The sequence below is a fragment of the Pezoporus flaviventris genome, unplaced genomic scaffold, assembly GCF_033815535.1.
Source record: "Pezoporus flaviventris isolate CSIRO_AGI_PZ_B2104156 unplaced genomic scaffold, CSIRO_AGI_Pfla_v1 ptg000030l, whole genome shotgun sequence".
Classification (NCBI taxonomy): domain Eukaryota; kingdom Metazoa; phylum Chordata; class Aves; order Psittaciformes; family Psittacidae; genus Pezoporus; species Pezoporus flaviventris.
Genome location: NW_026892578.1, coordinates 11,475,038 through 11,497,612, shown reverse-complemented (window position 1 = coordinate 11,497,612; position 22,575 = coordinate 11,475,038). Strand labels below are relative to the sequence as shown.

The 22,575-nt window shown below is 41.1% G+C and overlaps 1 protein-coding gene and 1 long non-coding RNA gene across 2 annotated transcripts in view; one reads left to right on the top strand and one right to left on the bottom strand.

Moving 5' to 3' along the window:
* The window catches only part of ARHGAP6 (Rho GTPase activating protein 6), a 325,484-nt gene that overhangs the window by 128,247 nt on the left and 174,662 nt on the right, over positions 1-22,575 (top strand). The window lies entirely within an intron of this gene.
* On the bottom strand, positions 20,699-21,748 carry LOC133272623 (uncharacterized). The gene is made up of 2 exons (XR_009744493.1): positions 21,674-21,748; positions 20,699-21,024 (listed from the first exon to the last, which is right to left on the bottom strand). It is a non-coding gene; the product is annotated as an uncharacterized LOC133272623 (long non-coding RNA).

Sequence of the window (22,575 nt, the reverse complement as noted above, 5' to 3'; positions counted from 1 at the left end):
TTTATTTTAAAACAAAACAAATTTCACACACTTTCATCCACTCTGTCGTACCCATGTACACAAAAAAAAAACCAAGACCATCTCTCCGAGTGGTTTGTCTGGCATTCAGTCACATCCAGCCAGGATTAAAAACATTAAGAGATGCAGGTGAGTGCTCATCACCTCTCTTGGGTCCTTTACATTTGTGACCATTCTCTGCTTTTGGATGTGATCTTTGTACCTTGTAGGAGCTGACAGGGATTGGGAGCTTTTGTCTCTCCATCCTACCCCACCTCTATGAGTCATCAGTAACACTGCTGATTTACTCAATCTTTTGTCTCCTTCTGTGGGTGTTTTATGTCTCCAACTCTGGTCTTCACATCTTCCCACCTCAGCAGCCCACCCTCATGGACTGAAGGGCAATATTTTCTTGATAATGTTAGGCTGAAAGGGTAGGCAAAATCATCATAAAAGTGACTTAAGCAGTAAAAGTTCAGTAACTTAATTACTCCCGATTTGTAATTATGTATGCATCATTTTAATAGACCTAGCAATACTGATTATATATTCTTTAAAATTATTATTTTCTTTAAAAATTCTTTAAAAGGCTTAATAGTACCTTAATGAGGTGCAGGTATTATTTACCATGTTTTTCAGGGGAAATGAAGCCATTATCCCAAACTAGGGGTATCAAAGTCTTGGTGCCCCTGACCACCACAACACCTGAAGCTAAATGGCTTTTATCATGAGGGTTTCCTGCTTCAGCAATAGCATCACAATCATCACTGGAGTGTTTGTAATGTCTCATACTTTAGTGGGATTAGGGAATGAAATTCTGCTTACTTTTTTTTTTTTAAGACTTGCTCATATGTTTTAGTTTAGGTCAAAAACTGTAGCCTGACTGGTTGGGATATCTCATGGAGCAGGACTGAAACTATCTTAAAGAGGCAAAAGGGAAAACAGAAAGTTTTCAGCCCTAATGGCTAAAACCTTTTAGTTAATTAAATGAGGTGGAAAAAAAAAAGAGCTAATGCCTGGTGTCAGACTCTGTCTGGACATTTGTTCTTCCTTTTATAGCTAGGCTGATTGTAGTGCCAACGTGTATCTGATTGCAGTAATCAATCAAAGAGCAATACTTGGGAGAGCAAGCAGTGTTGTCCATGCTGTGGTTGTGGGTGGTGGGTCATGCAGTGGCTCCCAGGTCATCTTTGCTACTCAAGGTGGAACGCTCATTCCTGTGGGGACACGGCACTTACAGCAGTGTGTCCAGCTCAGGAGACAGCTTTGGATATTTTGGAGAAACACAATGGCTACTGAAACTTCATGCAGTTCAATATGTGAGTACCCAGGAAGCACAGAGATAATTTTACGTCACCCTTATCCGCTTCGTTTTCTTTCTCTTAGCCTGTCAGCAGCTTTGGCGCATTCTGCAGTATTTATTGTTTTCCTTGGTCAAGTGGTTGATTTATATTTGTAAAACTATGTTTTATAGTGTGACATAGAATTGCACTGAAAAAATCTAGGCCAAAGTAAAGGGATGGTGTTAAAACTAAGCACTCTGAAATTGAATGGCTGAAGGTGTTGCTACTCACAAGGCCAGCTAGCGGGAACCCCGCACACACCACTAGCTCACTTTTCTGAAAAATCATCTGGATTATCCAAAGAAGTTCTGGGGGCACAGGGAGACATTCTTAATAATAATAATAGTAATAATAATAATAGTAATAATAATAATAATAATAAAACTCCTTTATACACACTCATCAGCCCTTGTTTTAACTTAGATTTGCTTTTAGAACTTGATTGGACAAAAGCTTGGGATGAAGTTAGTTTAAATCATTTGGGCATGAATTGGGAAGTCCTTGGCTAAGCAAGTGAGCCCACAGGCCCGAAGGGGCTGCCACCTCCTGGAGGGAGGCTGTGAAAGAGCACTTAGGAGGGTAACCTCTTCCTCCAGAGCAGCCCCAGTCCACAGAGCCCTCCTGAAACACACTCACTGTTCTATGCCTTGTCCCCATTTGATCTGTTTTTACTAGACTGTACTGATTGAGAAAGAGTGTTTTGACACATCTGGTGTAAACGCATTAACCTCTAACTTCAAGAAATAATCACAGCTCCAGAAACTGGCCTCAGGCAGTGTCTATCCTTCCAATTATAATGTGAAGCACTTGCATGTCTATGCACTATATCAGTGTCTTGAGTAGGTTTTTTTCTAAGCATTGAGTGCACAGTGGTTTGGGGGGAGTTATGACTGTGCTATCACTATGGAAATGTCAGACTGATGCACTATCTGAAACATTTGGAAAGCAAAGAACTATTTTAATTTGCTAGTGATAAATCCATCACTTTTCTTGAAGAGAGTCATGTCTTCTGTGAAAGTGCAAGCGCTTGTTCCTGTGACCTTTTTCTTCTCAGCATCCTCATTCCATCCTCTTCTCCCTGTTTGTCCTCTATCCCTGCACCCTCTGATCACTGCATCCATTGGATCCTGTGAGTACCTGTTTTTGTCTGGGGGCCAGCTCCCTCTGTGAGCCCAAAGAGGGGATTGTCAGGAACCTTATTTCGACTTCCCACAGGAAAACAAGTTGCTGAAGCTGCTTCAGACTAGCTTGCAGCTGTATTTATTAGTATATAACTTTTTTATTTTTGGAACAGCAATAAGCAGCAAAAAAATGGTCAACCTTAAACTTGCATAATATCTTTCAGAACTACGGTTGCACTCTGATCTTTTGAGAAATCTACTGTACATCCTTTTACTTTGTGCAGGCTCTTTCATTTCTATGTGTGGGAGCATGGCACATGGATGTCACTGGGATCCAGTCCATACCCCAGCTGTGTACCTCTGCACCTGCTGTTCATAGTCTCTGAGCAGGAAGAACAGCAGCATTATTTGCAAGTTCTGAAATGTTTTATTCTCTGTGTTGGTCACTGGCTAGGCATACATCAAGGTAGCCTTTTGTAAAGACTGGAAAAATCTGTGTGCCTGCTGAGTGTTCCTAGTGGGCTTAATTTAGTTTGCATGTTTGTGTAATTAGTGTGAATCTGGAAACCCTTGAAGGAGAGCTGATGGAACAAGAAAGCTATGTGATGAACTGATGCACAAAACCCACTGCTCTGGAAGTGTTTTTTCACTATATCTTTAAGCACTTGTTTGGGTACCTGGCTGTGTCCAGATTATACCTTTCTGGTTAATAGCTCTCTTTCCTCTGTTTTGTGCTCACTGGTGATGATTTCATAGTGATTACTTCTTGCTTACATTAAGCTCTAGGTTTCTTCTTCCTGCCATTGCATCCATTGACCTAGCACAGTGACTGGGATGCGTGCTGTGCCCTGTCAGACACATTTGGCAAGGCTCATCTCTGTTTTATGGAAAGAGATGCTGAAGGATATTGTCCTTGCAGTGACTATGCAGTCCCAGAAGATGGAGTGGCAGTGAAATATGACTTGAGAAGAAAAAAGCCTGGCATTTCAGATCCCATGTTTAATTTGGCAGTTAGCAAAAGCACCCATTAGCTTGGAAACAGAACAAATGTGCTATGATAATTAGTGAGAAGCAAAGAATATGGGGCTCCTGAATACTATTTTAATTAAAGTCATTTTTCAGATAAGAACAGCATTTTAAATCCATGCCATCTTGGCAGCCCTGAGAGGAATATTAGTGGCAATATGAACTAGAAACTCTGACAGTCACCTTTCGAGAAAGAATAGCTCAAATTGGCAGGCACAGCCAGATATGCCCTTCCCAGATCCATGTGGAGCTGTAACAAAGTTACTGCCCTTCTCACAGAAGTTACTGATTTCTCTGCTGAGTAATTGAAGACGTGATCACTTACGCATCACTGTGATTAAATGGGTTTGTTTAAATCCCCCAGCTGAGGGGGCTCTGATTTCCCACTGAGGTGAGATAGCTAACAGCTGTGACCAGTAGATTTTAACATCTCTCACGTGATTGCTTATAATTGCCTAGTTATAACTAGGCAATTTGAGTCAATTAAAATATATACTTATGCTTAAACTGTCATTAACTCATGTTGGAGTTGGGGCTGCTGCTTTCTAAATCAACTTCTTTAAATAATGAAAAAATTACATTCTTTTTATTCTCAAACACTGCTAAATCCATTTCCATGAATTGCAATATTGTACAATTAAGTCAGATCAAAAAGTGCTAAAACATGGAAAATACTGGCACCCAGATCCAAGATCCTAGGGCAGCTTGTCTTTCATTTGTTTCATCAAAAATTGGCGAGTGTTTGAGAGAAAATATTTATCTTTGTTGCTTGCGAGAGGCCCCCTTGTCTGCTTCTCCAGACTTTTTCTTCATTGTTGCTGTCAGTCATCAAGGCTGTGGTTTTGCAAGCCTTTGCTGGATGACTGGTTGCTGGGGTTCTTTCATTCTTCCTTTTCAGGGGCCCCTGATTCTGGAGCCTCCAGCTTTGAAGCATCAATGCTAGCAGGAAGCCTAAATTTCTACAAAATCAATTTTGTAATGTCTTTGTCCAAGGACACCCTGACAGCTCAGAGGCTTCTCTGCTTATTTGCTGCGTATGGACCTGCCCTAAACCTAGATGTTTGGTTTGTCACCATTGGTAAAATAAATACACGTGCTTATCCAATGCAATCTAGTTAATACTTCAATAATAATTTCTGCTTTTCCACTGTCCTTAGGAATTGAACTGTGAGAAACCCCCGTAAACATACAAAACCTGTCATTTGTGTACAAACACACACAAACTTCATAACCATTGCCTTTGTTAGCTGAAGGCTTAAGTTGTGAATTTATGCTCCTTGAAGAATGTGTCACTGTTTAAATATATATATGTGAATGTACATATATAATTGTGTGCATAAACCCAGCCTTCTGACTTGGAGCATACTATGTGATGACACCACCACAAAGGTTTTAAAACTGCATAAGCCATAACATTCAACTCTTTTGTAATTGTGAATTCAAGTCACATCACAGAAATGCTGTTAGCTCATGGTTGCTGATAAGTCCTGGATGAATCACTGCTGTTAGCAGCAGAGCAGTCCCCGTTGAGGAGGTTTGGTTTCTGCTGGCTTCATGGCAGAGGCAGAAGTGGCCGCCAGGAGTAAGGAAGAGCAACTGAGGACCACAGTGTCTTTCTCTGGGACTAGACAAAGTCTATGATGGGAGGAGAAGAGACCACATAAAGAAGGATTAAGTTAGTAAGGGAAACAGTGGTGCATGAAACACAAGGACATGTTTAGGTCAGTATTTTGCCTCTGTGATACAAATAGGGAGGGTGAAGTTTGCTGCAGAGCTGGACACACCCTGAATGTAGTAGATACATTACAGGGCTGCGTTCCACAATACGTATCTTTGAAGTAATGCATGTTAAACTGGGCAGTAATTGAGAGAAAATTACCATTTACGGGGGATTTAACAGATGTGATACTTGTTAATATGCAGTAAGCAAGTTGGATGATGCAACAAATACAGATCCATGGAAAATTGAGTAAATCACTGTAACTGTTAATGAGTTTCCGAGGAATCTCCTCTATGCCTGGTAAGAACCTTTCTTTTATTAGTTTGAGACCATCAGAACAGTTTATCTGCCCTGTGGGGGTTGTTAACATATGCCAAGAACATCAAGGTAATATCAGGAACACAGAATGAGAAATAATAATTTAGGGACTGAAATGTAATGGCCTCAGGGGAACATGTGGACTGGTGACTGGATAGAGTGGTAAACCAAACATTACAGGGGGGGTTTCTTTCCAACTATGCCACAAATGGCTTTGTGGCCAAGAACTCCATTTAACTTCCCTGTGCCTGAGTCTATTATGAAAGTGTTCATGTTTGAATACTTCAGCTGTCTTCAGCGTGTGTCAAATCTTTGTCAGTGAATGGCTTTGGGGTACTGCAGTGTAAGATTTTGAAGATGTGCAAGGTTTAGCACAGCATCTTAGCCACAAATACCTCTGTACACAGAAAGCTAGCATAAGGGCTACCCTGTTTCCTGGGTGAAGCAGTGCTTTGTTGCCTTTCTTTCATTCAGAAAGATTTTTCCTTACCAGAAGAGTGCTTTTATGAAATCAATATTTATGAGTGTCTTAAATTATATTTATTTGTTCCACCAACCTTGTAGCAAAATGAGGATCTGAAAGAAAACATGTCTGTATTGCTTCAGTCTGCGTCACTCCCTTGGGCTACAGGATTTTTGCAACAGGGAATATCCCTGACTATGCGCAAATCAAATATCCTTCTTGAGCTTTAGTATAGTAACCATGTAGAGGATCAAAACAAAGGGATTACAGAAAAAGAGGGATTTTAAGGTCGTTGTCATATATATTCACACATTTATATAAAGCCTGCATTACTGCTAAATTCTTGTAGCTATTTTTACAGATAAATCATGGCCTATATGTAACCAAGTTGACTGATAATACTTCTAACAAGAACAACAAAGTGAATGTAACTACGATTTTAACTACAGTGGATTGACATGCATTGGTTTCCTTTATACTACAGCAAAAAAAATGGCCTCTGTGAAGAGCAGTTAAGAAAACAAAGTAATTTGAATACATAGACATAATAAAAAAGACTAATCTCTTCACATTGGAAAGAAATTTTTAGAAGTGATGATGGAAGCATTTAGTGGAAGGTCATAGTGTTAGGGTGATCGTAAACGTAGTGGTTGGGACAGGCTGACATGGTTGTAACTAAACTTGGGTTCAAAGCTGCTTGGGTTTGCAATTAGCTGTGAAAAAAATACACAATGAAGGAAAGGAAGTCATGGCTGAACTTTCTTCTGTAGATGGGTATCTGGATTTTCTTTCTATGCATGAAGCAGTTGAGAAGAGACAATTCATCATTTCTCTGTCTTCTCATTCAAAGTTTGTCCCGTGTAATTTAATAGTGAACAAAAAAGGTACTAAAGATTGCATAAAATAAGGTACCAAGAATTGCTTAACCAGTTTGGAAATTAAAGATTTAAGTTGTACATTTTTCATTCAGTTTTGGAAGCTACTACAAAAAAGAATTGAAAATGTCTGACATCTGTCCCACAGAAAATATGGGAGCAAACTCCATTTATGCCACCACAGTGACATAAAAAATAGCCCAGTGTTTCAATAATAGGTCATGACAGTGTGGAACTGTTGTCACAGAGGCCAGATAAAGTTTTGAGCAGAATTTAGAATGCCCACTGACTTCACTTGTTTGCAAGCTGAGTACTGATTTACAATCTGTCTCATGAGAAAATAGAACAGACCACCAAACTGACTAATAAGCTGAAAAATGAAAACATTTATTGTATATATGTGCTGTTTAAATTCCCTGTTTTGTTATTGTCTGACATTATGACAGTGTTGCTATTTCTGTCCTGATTTTTTGGGATGTGCTCTTAATACCTGTATGACAGACTAGCTGAGTATATATGGATGGTTACCTGGTAGAAATTAAGAGCTGGAGCATTTTCATTTGAGAATCTGTTTCCTCTACAATTCTGAAAGGGGTTTTTGCCAATCTTTTTATTCTTAAGTCAGAAAGCCCTTTGGTGAGGGACATCCTGTTAGCTAAATGAAGTGTAGGGTTGGTGGAAGTTAAGATGATTTCATGGTTGTTGTTTCCTTTCCTGGTTCCTTACAGTGTCCACCTGCTGCTGAAAACCATCTTTTAGTTTCTGAATTATTATTTTACTATTCTGTACTCTACTAGGGCAGTTTGGAGATGTAATTTAATATAATGAATCACAAGCTCAGTTTCATTACATGAAGATCAGGTGAAAATAGCCATCAATTATGCCAAGGGATTTTGTCCCACTCATCTCCCCAGCTCCCCAGCTAATTTCCTTGCTTCAATCAGGGGAAGTCACCTTATTCCAAAGATCTGGAAGCAACATTGGGCACGACTAATTCCTGCATTCTCTTCCTAATAGGCCTGCTTGGTGCTTATGATTAAAATAAATTTGCAGATGTTAGCTGAGCTGTGCAGCACTCTGTTGCATCTGTTTTATAATACCTGCATGGCGAAGGCTCAAGCAGCATGCCAGAGCTACAGGTCCCTCCAAAGGATCAGCTCCTGCTTCAACAGAGCTGTTTATCTCTTGACAGTAGTGTGGTCCTGCTCACTACCAAAGAGAGGATACCAGTGCTTTGTTGCAGGTGGGCCCAGAGGAGAGGAGTTGTTAGTAATACTGTTGGAGTCAGTGTAGTGAAAATAGTGAACTAGGGACATTATGGAATGCATCTTGGACTGGCAGGCATCTTGTTTTCATTGCACATTTCGGAAGCACAAATTAGTAACTTATTTTTTCGCACTGTTTAAGAGGGAAATGATACAGATTTTCTCTGCAATTATAAATCTCCAAGTGTGGCCTAGGTTACACAAGCTAAATGTCCTTTTTAAGAACTACGTCCTTGAGAATGTACTTGCAGTGTTGTTGTTGATGTATACTCTCATGTTTGTTCTGTTTTACAAATGCAAATATTTTCTCAGGTATTTAAAAGCCACATCCCTGTTTTATGTAAAGTATATCCATCTCTCATCTTTCTAGTTATACATAATAAATCCTTTAAAAAAATTTCAATTGAGAAGCAAACAATAAATGAATCACATATGCAATAATATATCCAGCAAAGAGCCACTTAGTGGAATGAATAAATCCATAATAATTTTATGGATCATTGCTGCATCAAACCCCTCACTGGTACTCGGCCTCTCTTCTCTCCAGCTTCCTGCAAAATTTAATAAAATATCAGTAGACTTGACCTAATCCCCACATTTTTTTTGTGTCTGGAAAATAGCACTGGCAAAATTCAGGGACACCAAGAATATGTTCATGAGCATTGTCCTGGTTTTTGGAAGATGCTTAGCATGAGATAGGTTCCTGAGTGGGAGCATGTAGTATCATAGATCTTTCCCAGCACGCTGAGGGGTTTTAGTGCAAACAAGTGCCATGTTGTCTGGATGCAACAATGAAGAAGGTGTTCAAGCCACACAACAGACTGCTGCGAATGTTTTTCAGTTGCTGCAATGAAGACGAATAAACCAAATGAATGTAACGTATTGTAGGGAGATAACTGTTATGTTGCTCTGAAAATAAGGTCTGTAGCTTTTAAGTATAAATTATTGTGTGCAATGTGAATTGCATGTGCCAGGTCTTATTTAAAATTCACAGCCTGAAAGCACAGCAGTAGGGATGAAATTAGAATGTCCTCATTCATGTGAAGTCTGAACAATTTAAATATCTATTATTGATTTGCTACAGAAACATTGGAATATCCAGTAAGTGGCTTTATTCCATTTTAGCTGGAAATACTGATATTTGCCCAGTTGACTGATTGTTTAATGTGTGCATAAGTCTAAGCCAGTGACATGAAATAAAATAATAACAAACTCATAAAATCAATCCAAGGCAACACTGGCCATGTTCTGGTTTTACTTTCTGATAATAAATGTAAGAAATAAATGAGTTTACTAACCAAACATTTAATATTAGCTTACAAAAAAGTCAAATGCATCATTTTTACTGGGGAAAAAAATACATAACTCTAATTATCTTTCTCTTTAACTCCTCTGACTGTACATGCTGTCTCCACATTGACTAGGAAGTGGGATGCAGAGATGCTGCTGCCCATGTTGCCTCCATATGCTGCTTGGGTTTGGCACTTCAGGATAAGACTGGGCTGCTTTGGAGCTGCAATCTAGGACTTCCACACTGTGCCGCTGCATCATACAAATGACCCTGTTTGGATATGCACTGGTTTGGTTGTGAACACTGCCCTGCGTTGCTTTGTGTGGTACATAGCAAAGCATACTCTCTGTCTTACTCTCTAGTCATCCCTTCTTCCCCTGGGGCCAGCCTGGCCATGCGGCAGAGTGGGGCATGGCAGTTGGGAGTGCATGGGGGCAATCCTTGTTGCTTCCATCTCCTACCCCTTCCCTGCTCCATGGCCCCTGTGAACACTGGACCAGCTGCACCAGTGCCCCTGTTCCACTGGGTGCCCAGTGTCTGCGGCAAGGCTGGGTGCAGCAGGTGACATGATGTATTTTCCCCCTGCTCTCAGCTTTTGCAGTGCTGAGCCTTGCTCCATGTGCGCTGTGCACGCTGCCATAGGTGTGGGGCTGGTGAAGGAGGGGAAAACATCAGTGGGGGGCAACCATTTCCCCCCATCTTGTCCTTTTTCTTGTGCTGTTTTTGCTCTGTGTAATAGGAAGGGAGCTTGTGGCATGCCAGTGGCTGCTGGGATACTTGACCTTCTCTCAGTCTGCCAGCCAAAAACCTCTGCTATGCTCAGTGGCTTGTTAGACATGGTGCTTCAGGCCTCTTGTGGCAGGGATGTTGTGTGGCTACGTGTTTGGAGAGGTCCTCATCCTGACTACATCTCTGGTGTGAGCTGACATCCTGCCCAGTGCCAGGGATTTACCAAAGGAGCTGAAGAGGAGAGACAGATTTGTGGTGGCACAGTCCAGCAGCACTGCTGCACCCACCATGGCAGCTCCCTCCCCTGTGCCCTGGCAGGGCTCTATCTGCCTCCAGCACAGAGAAACACCCATGTCCCTGTGCCACATTTCTTTTTACCCAGTTTAACGAGCTCGTGACCCCTAACAGAGATGCTGCTGTTGTAATAGGTACTTTCTGCGTTGGCACATGTCGCTTTTGGCACCACATGGGTAGGAACAGTTCTGCATATTGCAGTATGAGACACATTGCTTTCTCCTCAAAAACCCAAGGAGCACTTCAGTAATTCCTATATAAAAAGCAGATACCCACACAGATACCTACAGTTGGTAGGTTATGACTCTAAATTAACTCTGTGGCAAGAGGCAATTGTTCCGAGAAGGGGTCTCATGGAGGCAGATAGGGCTGGCTCCTTTAGAAAGCCTGTCAGCACCACAGTACTGCAACTCAGTGCCAGCACCAACTGATAAACACATCAGCTTCTGTCAGGGGAGTGAGAAGGGGGATATGGTTTGAACCATGGACTAGTTTAACAAAAATGTGTCTTTTTTCTTACTCCTACTCTTTGTACTCTTTGTTCCATGGTATTGTCATTATGTGGAATAGGATTTTTGACCTATTGGTACACTTGCCATGTCTATATTCAGTTAAAAGGCACAAATTAAGTGGCTGTGACCACAACTTCTGTGCAGCTGAGGCCAACTGTGGCATAGCCAGGAGTCTCTAATAACTGTGGTGAAAGAACAAAATTTAGCAAAACATTTTAGAGCATTAGCAGAAATCTGCAGTTGAGTACAGCATTCTGCCAGTCAGACTCTTCAAAAATCAATAGCAAGGCACACACTCAATTTTTTTACAGAGAAGGTTACCATTTTCTTACAGCAACAAAATTAGCATTAAGAGCTAGCTTCACACAGACATTTATATGCTGGCATGAGTCATGAACTTGAAAAGAAGTCTGCCTAGGTAATTAATTTTCTCTGTGTTATTGCAGATCTTGTTACGTGCTCATGTATTTTCTTAAAAGATATGTTTAAAATGTATTTTAACCATAAAACTTTGGGTTGAATTTAATTTTAATAGTACTCTTCAGCACGACCTCCAATACAGGGGATTCATGACAGTCTTGTGCTTTAAGTATTTGCCTGGCATGGAGTGCCTCTCCCACAGAAGACTGACCCGTGTGTGTGATCTTTTACGAGTTGTTCCCTGCTTCAGCTGCTTTCATGTTTAAAATGGGGCTAATTAAATTAGTTATAGAAATGTCTCAGGAATTGAAAGTCTATGTAAAGAATCTTGATTTTGTGATGGCAGAGCTTTCCGGAGCAGTGATCTGAGGTGTCACAAGTCACAAAGCTGTGATCTTGCAGGGACAGTGAAAATGCCATTATACACGTGTGAGCTGAGTCATTTACCTTATTCTTCTAAGGCTGTGGCAGTCAGAATAACAAGCACAGGCTGGTACCAGCACTAGCTCTCATAGCAACCACCTGTTTGCTTCAGACTGACATCCCTAAGGAAAACTCAGCAAGGGACACTCCTTAAAGTGCTGGGAGATGCCCTGAACCTAAGACAGCACTGCAGAGCCCATTTTTCTCCACATCATTATTGCTTCCCTTGCTGATAGTGTTCTGTTGATGAGACGAGGTTCAAAATACAGGGCAGAATTTATTGGATCTCACAGGTACAATCTCACCAGGTGGCATGCAGTTGATACTGAAGGTCACCTGAACGCTGCCGATGCATACACAAGGTCTGTGCACGTGAGGCAAATGAGAAGATAGTCTACATCCCTGCAAACCTCTCTTTTTGCTCTGTGTTTTGATGTGGTCTAGATACCCATCTAATTGCACTGGTGCAAAGCTTCTAAAGGCTTTCGGTGGCACTGCTATATTACTACAGGTGCAAAACAGCATCCACAAATAGGAAGCAAATTCAAAAATGTCATCTGTGCTACTGTCACTGATGTACTTACCATGTTAAGCCTCAAGAGTACTATACTGAATTTTGGGGATATTAGAAGCATGCTAGATATAGAATCATAGAAACATAGAAGAGTTCAGGTATTTGGAAAGGACCTTCAAAGGTCATCTAGTCCAGCTCCCTTGCAATGAGCGGGAACATTTTCAACTAGGTCAGGTTGCTCAGAACTGCATCCAGCTTGGCCTTGGATGTCTCCAGGAATGGTGCATCCACCTCCTCTCTGGGCAACCTGTTCCAGTATTTTACCACCATCACTGTAAAAAAATTCTTCTTCACATCCAGCTTGAATTTCAGCTGTTTTAGTTTAAAGTTTCATTTTTCAGGGTTTCAGTTTAAGTTTGGTTTTTTGAGTTTAAATATATAGATTCTTGTGTAAACTACAGTGCCACTGAATAAAACTAAACCCACATCTACATTAAAAATACTTCTATTAGCAAATCCATCCTTACAAAAATACATGCTTTAGGTCCTAAGAGTTGCTGGCCCCCAAAAAAAAATTTTATTACATGTATTTCTTTAATGCTTGGATGACACAATTTGGACACCAAGAACTTACCTCTTGGGTAAAAAAAAAAAAAAAAAGTTTAACTTACTGAACTCTTGATTAATCAACTGGTTGCTATCCATAGATAAATGTATTCTAAAACAAAGATTAATGTGATTTACAAGTGTTACTGTGAAAGTCAATTTGGAACAGCTTGAATCCCTAATGTGATAAGAAACTGCAGTCAGTTGCATGATAATGTAACTGGGTTTTTCAGGTTTGTGCTATATAACTTTTCTGGAACTTGCTTTCCTTCAGGAAAAAGCAGGTAGTTTCTGTCTGATACTGCTTTGGCAGCAAGAAGACATTAAACTAATCAAATCCTTTGGGTTTTGTTGGATTTGTTAATGCCAATCGGCATTTTATAGCAGGAAAGAAAAGGATTTGTTTTGGGAGAGATTTCTGAAAAAATCTAAGAGAGGTACCAGAAGTCAGCAGTACTTACGTTTCTGTATTGGGCATGTGCTTCTCCCATCTACACTGGGATGGTACTAGAGTAGACCCATTCCATTTAACCATGTGTTGTGCACATCAAAGGCACAGGTGTTCCCTACCTCCCTGACTTCCCAGATGGGTATGCTGAATCATTATAAGCAAATTTGCTTTCCAGACCCATATGCTTCTGAAGGCACTGCCATTGGAAAAGGCCTCTGGATAAGGGGCTTGGATTGTTAAGGAACACCATCTTGGGAGCAATATGCACAGAAAAGACCTGGAAAAAAACTGTCCCAGCCAGTATATGGCTCAGATGCCAGAGTATGCAGCAAAACCAAGTTAAATAAACTTTGTAATCTGTTTCTACTGCTGATTGATAGCTGCTCACTATGTGTCACGATTTTGTCCTTCTCCTTGGGTTTATTTTTTTCCATTTTTGAGATATGGGTTTTTTCTTCACCTTTAACATAACAGGTTTGAAAAGAGAAGTCCTTGGTGTTCCTTGCTTTCCTGGGTATTTAGTTATTGAAGAAAGGCAGATTTGAGAAACCATCTGGTCAATCTTCCTGTACAAAAGCCAGACTTCTGTTGAGCCTCACCTGTAGTTACCGTCCTTCTCAAAGCCTTAGCATAAGAATATGGTCTCTTTTTTCCTCTGTATTAGCTTAAATACCTGATAGATATGAACATTCAGGAAAAGAGCAGGATGATTAAATGTTCCCAGTACCGTGTCGCCAATGTTGCCTTTGATGATGTTCATCTCTGTATTCCACCAGACACTCCACTGGGGAAAGTCTGTGTGGTCTCTAGCTGCAAAGACTTAATGTTGAACCTGCTTGCAATTGCAAGTCCTCTTTCATCTTGGAAATGAAACTGGTGTCATTTTTTTCTGAGCCTGTTTCTTTTTCTTCTCCTCCAAGGGTAGAACCTTTTTCTCCAAGCCAGGGGTGAAAAAAGTCATGAGTTAAATGTTGAGAAAATTTCACACTGCTTAAAACAATGCTTAAATGTTCTTCAGGTCAGAAGAAATTAACTGTATTTTGTTAAAACATCTTAAACCTGATGGAAATCCAGTCAGATTCCTAGCAACTGTGTTTGTCTCCCAGCATATCATTTTTAGAGGCTCACCCTTTTGCTGAAATACTTTCTAGGCTAGACAGTAATGACTCTGCTGACTTCTATTTATCTATCTCCCATATTTATTTTCCCTTCCTCTGCTCTGGAGAAAGGGAGTGTCCATTTCAGGTTCTGGTTGCTTTTTCAGTAAACTATGAATTTATGTTGTTTGTGGAGCATCTGGCAGAGAGAGATGGAGACCTCTCCATTGAGGCTCATGCCTCGGATTCTCTGTATCAAAGCCGAAAGGAATCACGCTGCTCTGGAATATCACCACTGCAGAGAAGTTTGGGGAAGCTGCAGTGACAGGGCCCAGAAGCCACACAGACATCTCGCACGTGGTCTGGGCTCAATGTCCCTCTTACATTAAATAAAATCAGCATTCAGGAGGCTGTATCTAAGTATACAGCTGCTGTTGTGTCAGCCTGCTTGGTAAATATTTTGGGATAGCTTGAATATGAAAAGTATGAAGATTCCTTTTTACTGTATTGTATTTTAAGGAAAGCTGGAGTGATTTCCAGAGGTAGTAAGGCAAGCAAAGAATTGTCAATAAAGAAAATTTTGCTTCCAGCTTAGAGGGGAAATTTGCATTGCCTTGTTTCCTTTTACGTATGTATATGGAGATACATATATATACAGATATATATATATGCTTTTGTAATAAAAACATTTCTTTGGCACACTTTGATGTCTATATCTGATAACTTTTATTTTAACAATAGGATCACTCTAAGACATGCACTAAAATTTTGGCCATTTTTGAAGATTGTCTTCTTGTGCCCTGAATGTGCCTAGAACCATTCATGGCATCAGCTTGGCAAGAACAAGTTTTGTCTGGGGAACACTTCTGAAATTTCTGAGATTTTTTTGCCTGCAGTTTATGCTGCAGTTCCGCAGCACACCCATCCTGGGTACTAGCTAGAGAAAAGAGTGTAAAAATTTCTGCTTTATACAATTTTGTGGAGCAGCCTTTGATGAATGACCACATTGAGTGGGGAGGACAGAAACAAAATGTCATGAATGATGTGGCCGAGTTTTCCCTAAGTCTGAGTTGGGTCTTGGGTTTTTTGGTCTCATTTCTCAACTCCATACTTCTCTTATTTGTAAGTTATATTAAAAAAAAGAAACCAACTCACCTTCCTGCACTTGCTTTCTCCTGAAAAGGAGAACATTCTATGTGAAGAACTCTGTATGATGCCAAAAGCAATATTAGTTTTTGGAATCAGCTTTCAGGATGTGCTGAAAGTTGTGTAATCAGCACCTTACCTCTCAAAAAGACTGGGTGCTTTACTCCTCTACATCTCTTAGGCATGCAGGGCCTGGGAAAGTTGTTTTTTACAGATACTTGAGAGGCCTAGCTAGAGAACTAAATGGTCTGGAAGCATATCAAAAGTTTCTCCACCCTGGGTTCAAAGCTAGGCCCATCTTGACATCAGACTCTTTCTCCAGGCTACAATATTTTGGGGAAATAAAAACCGAGTAACTTTAAAAACATCATAGTAACTAGAAGAATACAGTAGAAAAATGCTAAATAAGGTTATGGTTTTTGTTAAAACACAAGAAAAAAGCAGTATAAACACAGTCATAAGCACCAAAAAAGAAAAGTGCACAAGTAGGGGAGTGATGTGTTGGCAGCACTGCCTAGTCCAGAGAAGAGCTGTAATGCAGGATAAGGGCTTCCAGGTGATCAGAAGCCTCAGCTTCAAAACTGTGTCTCCTCTGCAGACTGCTGAGGAGACAAAACTGTGTCTCCACTGCTGTCCTAAAATGAACATGCATTCAGAAAGCCACTTAACATGACGCAGTCATGTTTTTACCTGCATTTGTTGAAACAGGAGTGAGTTACCATACTGCCCTGCCTGAGAATGTACAGAGGTGCAATTTCAGTTTGCTTTAAAGCATTGGGCAGAAACTGGGGTGGGGGGGGGGGGGTTAGAAGCTGCTTCAGATGTCGTTCATCTTTCCCTGCTTCAGGTGCTGTACCCTAAGTCTGAGCAGCAAATGGGTGGTAGATGTCAATACCCACTTTATCACCTTGGTGCATGAGAACTGGAGATCTGACTCTCAGATATGTGGCTTATTTTTAGATGATTTAAATAGTATTTGGGTTTAGGTGATATTTATGAAGCACCTTAGAGTCCACATAGGATAGGGAATTCATGACTATGCATGTGTAAGCAACTTGTCTCTCCTTTTCAGCAGCTGCCTAAGCAAGTTTTGTGATTAAACACTCTTATGTTTTGGACTGTGGTTCCGCAGGGTGAGTGGCTTGGCAGCAGCACTGGATGAACAAGTTCCCACCCCTGACACTGCACTTAGGGTGGTATAAACTGGTGCAGAAGTGGGGTTGCCTTTGATAAAGCTAAGAGACAATTCTTGGGCATCAAGAAGTCCTTATCCCTGGTATTGCCACTGGCCCACCAGGCTTACGAATTGCTGAATGCATTTTACGATGCTATAGGCATAGCAGAATAAATACTAAGTGGCCAAATGTGACTTGAAAACAGCTTTTGTTCACTGGGGAATCCTCCTCCCATTGCACAGTTTCTCAGAAAAGGCTACTGGGGCCAGGGCACTGGTCCACAGTCCCAGGAGAGTGAGCTGGGGCTTAGTGAGACAAGCAGGAAGCCAGCACTGCTTCCGAGAGACACCCAGCTGGAATCATTCCCTGTTCCTGGCCCCTGGAGCTCGCACCAAGCCAATGTTTGCACAGGGCTCTGATGAGGAAAAGCAGCGTATTGTTCATTACTCACAATAACAAACTCCTGAGTCTCCAGATAAGTAAAACACTTCAAAATAAGCTAGACCTAGAGATTTGGGCTGGAGCATCCTGAAGGGTGAAGCAGAGCCGTTCAGGTGATATAATAAGGGGCAATATTGGCATGTATTTCTGCTGAGGTTTCCTCTTCATAAATGGTTAAGTAAACAACCCAGGGAGCTGCTGGTTAGTTTGTCTCACTTCAATATAGGTTATAGAAAAAAGCAAATAAAGAGATTATTTTGTAAGCAGTGAGATGGTAGCAGGTTGATATAGTGTGAGGAACATGGATTTTTAGGAAATAGACCAGATTTTGCAAAGCTTGTATATTTTTGAAGAAATCATAAGCTTTTTAGTAAGGTGGTTGATATAAAATTCAGGGCTGATATCATCAAATTGAAAATGAGTTTAGGAATTAATAAAGACATTTGTGCAATAACCTTCGTGTCAAGGGTAAATCTGTATTTAATTTTGTTTGTAGTTTGCTTTCATGAATGCTCTGGAATTTAAACTAGGTGGTTATTGCGGTTTGTGGAAGGTTAAGTTTTGGAGAACTGAAACTGCCGAAGGCTGTGGAGAATTCTAGCAAAACCTGTGACTTCCAAGAGGAAATTCAATGTCATAAAGCTGTGTCAAGGAGAGGAAAAAAAATCCCAAGCCAAATTTTATCAATCATAACCCAAAGAAAAAAAGGTTATGTAGTAACAGCAGGGAAGAGGATCTGGGCATTAATAGATAACAAATTAAACACAGCACAGTATAATTTGCAAGAAGGCAAAGACTGTTCTGGGCAAGGTTCCTAATGTTTCTGCTATATCTGATCCAGGATTACCTCCAGGTCTCCCCTGTAGGAGAGAATATTTTATATTCTGCTCAGACTTTTACATAAAGCTTGCAGAATCATGAAACACAGCGTACAGATAATGTGTGTTAATTGCATGATGTAGTTTCAGTTGTATTACAGTGGGGGTTTCTGTGTGTGTGAGTTGGAGATATATTTGGATTATTACAGGTCACAGTAATGGTTCTACATTGTATTTATCCTTTGTCTTCCTTTTCAGTCCTCAGAGTGATAATTTCTCTCTGAACAACATAGGCAATATCAGGAATACTCTGTGGAAAAACAGGGAACAAATAAAAAGCCTCTTCAGTGAACAAATGACAGGGATAGCCCAAAAAGTTAGGAAAAATGACTTTAGGCTTAATGCCAGCTTTCATGAGAAGGCAGATAGAATCAGATATATGCAGTGTAAGAGGACAGCTAAGAATATTTTGAAATAGAATATTGGCATTTTTCAAAGTAGAACTGAAAGAAGAGTTACTGCAGGTGACCAAAGAAAAGCCAACACAAAAAGGGTGCCTCAAACTATGTATTATGGAAAATATGTAAGACTGGTCAGAAAAGAGGAAGAATTTGCATCACTCATGGAGTTTGGAGTGCTCAAAATGAGCTTAGTTCTTGGGGTGGACATAAGGAAACTATTTTCTATGGAAAAAATGAGCTTCCTTGAAACACAGTGCTATCTCAAAAAGTGCTTGCCATAATAATAAAAACCCAAACCCAGACCAACAACATTTTGTCAGGACAACCCCTTAAATCAGAGACAAATTACAAAATGTTGAGATTCTCTACTGAGGATTTACATTAGGAGCAGGACCAGAAGAAAAATTTTATGTGCAGGTAAAGGTTTTTCCAGCGAGCTCCATGTCTTGCTTTGCTTGGATGAGCAAGATATGTCTGTGTCATGGTGCTAAGCCTTGGTGAGGCAGAGATGTGCAGGTCTGTCAGGCAATCAGATATCCCAGAGGGTGGAATGCCTCACCCTCTGAGCTTCAGTCCTCCACTGTCAGAGGGGCACTTAGGGCCAAACATTGACATTAAAGTCTTCCCAGACGCGGCAGCAAAAGGGAAGAGAACAATCAGGAGCCCTGTCCATGTGTGGTGGCTCTGTTCTTCTACAGAAAGCACCTTTCTTGCAGCTCCAAAATGTGTGGAGGGAGAGCAATCCCCGTCTCCTATGGCTCTTTGAAACCATTTTCCCTGCAGTAAAGGGAAACTTCTGTAGTTTTCTGCCTTCCCTTTGCCCTCACTGCCATGAGCTCCTGGGAGGGGTGGAGTAAAATGTGTTAGTGGAAAATAAGGAGTAAAGCTGTGGTGCACGTTGTACAGCTTTTCTGAATCCTTAGCATTTAGGCAGAGTGAAAACAGCTTTAAAGAAAACCAGGAAGGTTTGAGTTCAGGAGTGTGTCTTCAGCAGACTACACAATTATCTGACTTGCAGACTCTGAAGTGTAATGGGTTAAAGAAATGCCCTTTTGGTTCTGGAGAATGTGCCTCAATAATCTAAATTTGGTGGTCAGTTATGAAATTGCCAAACAATTAGGTTTCCTTCCTTGTCTGTGCTCACAAATGGCAGCAGCCAAGACATGCATGAGTGTTGCATGTCAGAGCAGCAGCAAATGAACGGGGCTGTCCAGGAGGGTGAACGGAGGCTTCTGCAACAAGCCCAAGCACTTGGCAGGAGAGGCGGAAAGGGTGGTGACAGCAGGGGAATGTAGGGACCACGGTGGCCTCCGTGAAAGGTCTCGCAGGAGGCTGTTGCTTTGTGTTAACCTTTCAAAGCAATAAGCATTTCTCAAGAGAGCCTATCTGCCTTTTTTGCTAAATATAGGACTGCCTTTCTCTTTCCCGGTCAGTAAGTGTGCTCTGTGGGTGCCAAAGCTGTCTGCCGACTCTGTTCTTTCTTTTCCTCCTGTTTCCCGCATGTCTTCTGCGATCAGCTCTCTAACGTCTTTGTAAAAGCTTTGCTGCTCCTAATCTGCCTGCTGTCATTCCCTGGCCTGGAGCTTGCTCCAGGGAAGGCACAGGAGCCATCTGCCCTGTGGCCATGTCTCACTGATGCGGAAGAGTCCTGCCTGTGCATGGAGCTCAGGTGGGATTCGGTGCTCAGGTGGGATTTGCAGGCAGTGGGTGATGTTTCTGACGGGTTAGAGTGTCTGTCAAACAACGCTCTACTCAGCTTTACTTCTTCCTATCACCGGTGAGTTCAAATGAAAATCAGAAAAGCCATCCTGCAGAAGGTCTTGTTCTCTTAATGGGAGTCTGTACATCAAAGGGCCATGTTTCGTGCTCATGCATTAATGCATGAGTCTACACCAATCTTCTTTCCCCAGTTCAGGAAAGCATCCTTCAAGAGGGCTCCTGAGCACCTGCTTTCATCTGCAGATCTGTTTTTATGGCATTCTGGTTTCTAGAGTAAAAGGCAGGTTAATATCCTGTGGAATGGTGGCTATGGTGAACAGCAGTACTGAAATCTGTAACTACATCCCTTCCAGCTTAGTGAGACCTAAAGGCCTCTTACGCTAAGAAACTTGATCCATTAAAACATGAATCTTCTTTCAAAAGCTTAAGCTAATAGATCAGATGAAGTTTAAATCAAATCTGAAATCTAAAAGGCATTTATTTAAAAATTAGCATTTATTTTAATATTTATTCCTATTTATTGTTAGAGTAACAAAAGACATCTTTATGGATTTCCTTTTTTCTATTTGGTCCAAAAGCAACTGTTTTTCTAGCCATTGTGTTTTTCCTGCTTTACACTTCTTTTTGAAGGCATTCAGCTTCATTTAAGCTTCCCCTTTTCAAGCTTTAATTTGTGAGCAACTCTTCATAGAGGAGATCAGCATTTTTATACCGTGCCTAGTGGCATGGCAAGAAATCTAGTGATGGCACTGCGTTTTCTTTTAAGGGACTCATTGATCACAGATGAAGTGCCAGACTCCTGTGAGATGTAAGTACATCAGTATAAGAGCTGGTATACTGGCTGAGATTAAGAGGATCCCTAGCACCATAATGCTGTTTTCTGTGATAGGAGGGAATGATGATTAAAGAAAATGTAGAAGACAGTAGAAAACTTAAGAAGTGTAAGATATGAGGTACGTTTTCCCATTCCTTATGGTTGGTGAATTAGGATCTTATTGAACTAGACAATAACCTGAGTAATTTTGTTTATTAGCCACTGATGGCTGGGCACTTACGTATCTGTTTTTTAAACCCATTTTCACTTATCGCCTTCACAGTCCTGACAGTGAATTCCACAATGGAGTTATGTATGGCACAGAGAAATACTTCCTTATGCTGATAGAGCCTGTCCTTTTGTAGAAAAGGAATACCACAGGTAATGTAACCTCTTTTTTTAATAATAAGCCCTGAATATGCATAGTTTTAAAAGGGTGAGTGTTCTGTTGCACAAACTGTTTAACTACTGCAGTTTAATAGCAGGTCACTTTGGAAAAGCAACCTGTAATCATCCATTCCTCCCGCTTTCCCTGAACCAGGTGTGGCAGTTGAGCAACCTCAGGAGCAGTTGATCTGACAGAAAATAAATCCACCAGAATTCTATTAATTTTCCTTCAGAGTAGGATCCTTACCACACAGCCACTAAACCAGGAGCCTGTGGATGCACATGAAGAAAGCAAAGGAATGCAAGAGCACTCCCATGGGGGCAGCCCACTGCTGGATGGGTTAAGCGCTTTGTGAGTCTGCACAGGGTCTCAGTGGCAGGAGTGTTTGAGAAGTGTAGAGTAACATGTCAGATTGTCATCTGACTTATCATATAGATACTGTAGCTTTTCAGGGCTTTCTTATTAAGTGAGAAATTTGTTTGGTTTTCTTGTAGTCCACTAAGACAAATTCCACCCTGAGTGACATGGGCACAACAGCCACCTGAATTTAGACAGCCAGCAAAATAAGGACATGAACCTGCTTGAGTGAGTCCAGAGGAGGGCCACACTGATGAACAGGGGGTTGGAGCACCTCTCCTGTGAAGACAGGCTGAGAGAGCTGGGCTTGTTCAGCCTTGGAGAAGAGAGGAGACCTTGGAGCAGCCTTCCAGTGTCTAAAGGGGGCCTACAAGAAATCTGGAGAGGGACTTTTTACAGGGGCATGTAGGAATAAGACAAGGGGGAATGGTTTTAAACCAAAAGAGGGTAGATTCAGATTAGACATTAGGAAGAAATTCTTTACCGAAAGGGTAGTGAGGTGCTGGCACAGGTTGCACAGAGAAGTTGGCAGTGCTCAAGGCCAGGCTGGATGGGGCTTTGAGCAACCTGGTCCAGTGGGAGGTGTCCCTGCCTGTGGCAAGGGGGTTGGAACTGAATGAGCTCTAAGGTCTTTTCCAACATAAACCATTCTATGATATTAACAAATACTCGGATATTAACTGCAAGGAGATCAATGGGCTTGTTCCTCTTCTACTTGAGTAGGAGAAGCCTCATAGATGTTATTCTTCAATCTGTTTCCCTGAACTCACTTGGAAAAAAGTTCCCACCTA